At 42.6% G+C, this 2,528-nt stretch overlaps 1 protein-coding gene across 2 annotated transcripts in view; it reads left to right on the top strand.

Annotated features, from left to right (window-relative positions):
* Positions 1-1,812, top strand: part of klhl5 (kelch-like family member 5) — a 52,053-nt gene extending 50,241 nt beyond the window's left edge. For both annotated transcript variants that reach the window (XM_068591887.1, XM_068591884.1), the window contains one exon: positions 1-1,812. This exon is cut by the window's left edge and continues 794 nt beyond it. The gene's annotated coding sequence lies outside the window, so the exon portion shown is untranslated.
* Positions 1,813-2,528: the final 716 nt, after the last annotated feature.

The raw sequence follows: 2,528 nt of genomic DNA, 5'->3' as shown, positions 1-2,528 counted from the left end.
ACGCTTTTATCTTAATATGTGTGTGTGTGTGTGTGTGTCTCCTATGTTGCATCAGCTCACATCTGAAGCACACAATACACTGTGAGGTGCAATTTATTGGAGCTTTTATACAAGCTGCATTGGCAAATTATCCAACTTTTTTGCTTTTGCCTCTGTTTTTTGTTTTTTTTACTTTCACATTCTGCTTAATGGTTCACATAATTGTGATCCATTAAGCAGCAGCACTAACTCTGTTTTATAACGAGGAATAATAATGTAATCATGGTTTTAAATGTCTCACAGCACACAGGGCCAGCGATTTACAGGCTTGGTTTTACACCGGGGCATTTCTGTCCCACCTGCTACTTTTCCACTGTTTTCACTGTGTGTGTGTGTGTGTGTGTGTGTGTGTGTGTGTGTGTGTGTGTGTGTGTGTGTGTGTGTGTGTGTGTGTGTGTGTGTGTGTGTGTGTGTGTGTGTGTGTGTGTGTGTGTGTGTGTGTGTGTGTGTGTGTGTGTGTGTGTGTGTGTGTGTGTGTGTTTACACAGGTGTTCAGAGATTGCAAGTAGTATATTTTTTTCGTATCTCAAATGAGAATCTTCACCTCTCCGTATTTTCAATTCCCTGCTGTCTTCTTTTCGTCCCCATTTTTCCATTTCATCACCACACACACGGACACAAATATACATATACACAAAGACACGCATCACTACTTTTTAGAGCAGAATTGAATACCCGGCCAAAAAATGAACAACAGACCATATAATGAGGCCATGAATTTAATATGGTCGACTCAGCCGGTGCCAACGTTTTGTTTGATGTCGAGTTCAAAGTGTTGTTAGATTTGACGGCGTTGCAGACAAATTATGGGACATGATTGTGAAAATGTAACACGTGAAACAACCTCATGTGCTCATATGTGTTGCCGTGTTTGCGTAAACTTACATGTCGAGAAACCACAAGAACACAAAGATGCGGACAGGTTCAGTACAGACACACGCCACAATCATCTAACAGCATGTACCTAATTGTGTATATTTCCCTGGTGTGGCTTCTCTTATCTGTGTGTGTGTGTGTGTGTGTGTGTCTGTGTCTGTGTTTAGTATACAGGAAGTAAACTCCTGACAATGAGAGGCAAAGCAGGCATCCTGTCTGAACTGACAGATCTAGAGCTAATGTAGCCCCCAGGATGCGCTTCACAAACACACACACACACACAGTCATATCACAGACGCACAATCACTCGCACACACTCACACTTAACCACACAGCTGAAAGCCAAGTGCCCTGGGAGCCAGTGAGGATTGAAAAGCCTCCCAGATCTGCCGGCATGACATCTACAAAGCAGAGTCAGCGCAGGGCGAGCGAATCCCCGCCGCTGAACTGATGTTGATTTAAGCCTAATGCACGGCTGCATTATTCTATTTTCTTCCCCCTTCAAACCAGCCCGCTGTTTATTGAGAAGAGTAATTCTCTTTAGTGCGGAGCAGCAGAAGTGTGTCACCTCCGCTGTGTAAAGGCAGTCAGAGAGTTTGATTTCAGTCAGAGGTTAAAAACAAAGAGACATTCCAAACCAAACCATGTATTGTGTGTATATTATGTACATAATTAAATATATATGTATGTAGTCGTATTGTATTATGCTGTATATTATGTGCCCACTAAATCTACCACATGTTATTGTGCATTTCTTTTTGTACCGTGTCTTAAGATGAAAGGGTATAATAAAATGTTGGCTGGTGAGAAATGATACATCTCCTCTTTTTGTATCACAATATAATGCTTCTCCTCTTTTACAGTATGAATTATGTATGTCCAATATATGCTGCTGTAACATGCTGTTATTGGTCTTTTATACATTAAAGTCAAGATGTGATTGAACACTTGTTTTTCTTTCTTTCTTCCCCCCTTTGTAAAATACTATGCGCAATAGCTTCAACAGCTAAAGTATGTTTATGGTACTGTCGTTTTTTGCACTTTCCATTTGTCACAAAAAGCAATGTGAATGCCATTATGATGTTAAGTCGTATGCTTATATGTGTCTCTTAACCTCGAACCACATCCCCATCAGAGCAGCACTAGCGGTGGCCCTGAGGTTTCTGTCGTTTAAACGCAGGTTTTTCTGCTCTTAATTTTCTGGGCCTGCAGGTTGATATGAATCCTTATTACTCTTTAAGTGTGGGTGCTCTATCTTTAAAGCCGCAGCCCGAGCCAGCGACGTGACAGCAGGTTGAAACGTTCGCAGGGGGAAAGGGATGTTATGACGAAGAGGAATGCTCACAATTTACAGATACTTAAACACCGGGACGGCAGCCAGAAGCCGACTGATTCACTCTGTTATTTATGGCGGGGGAAGCTTTTAATCGTAACCGGTTTTGACAAACGGCTCCCGGTGGAGCTGAGAACTGACGCTTGTGACCTTGTCTTGCCGCCTTAAGAGCACCTGAGTCCATTACGCCTGACAGGAACGAGAAGGAGATCGAAAGGCCGCTGTCTGACTCCACATGTTCGACATCCAAATGTTGAGTTAACCTGCAAACAGTTCAGAC

The sequence above is a fragment of the Clinocottus analis genome, unplaced genomic scaffold (assembly GCF_023055335.1).
Source record: "Clinocottus analis isolate CAN_PGR_092001 unplaced genomic scaffold, fCliAna1.0.p SCAF_26, whole genome shotgun sequence".
Taxonomy (NCBI): Eukaryota; Metazoa; Chordata; class Actinopteri; order Perciformes; family Cottidae; genus Clinocottus; species Clinocottus analis.
This window is presented reverse-complemented; position numbering and strand designations above follow the sequence as displayed.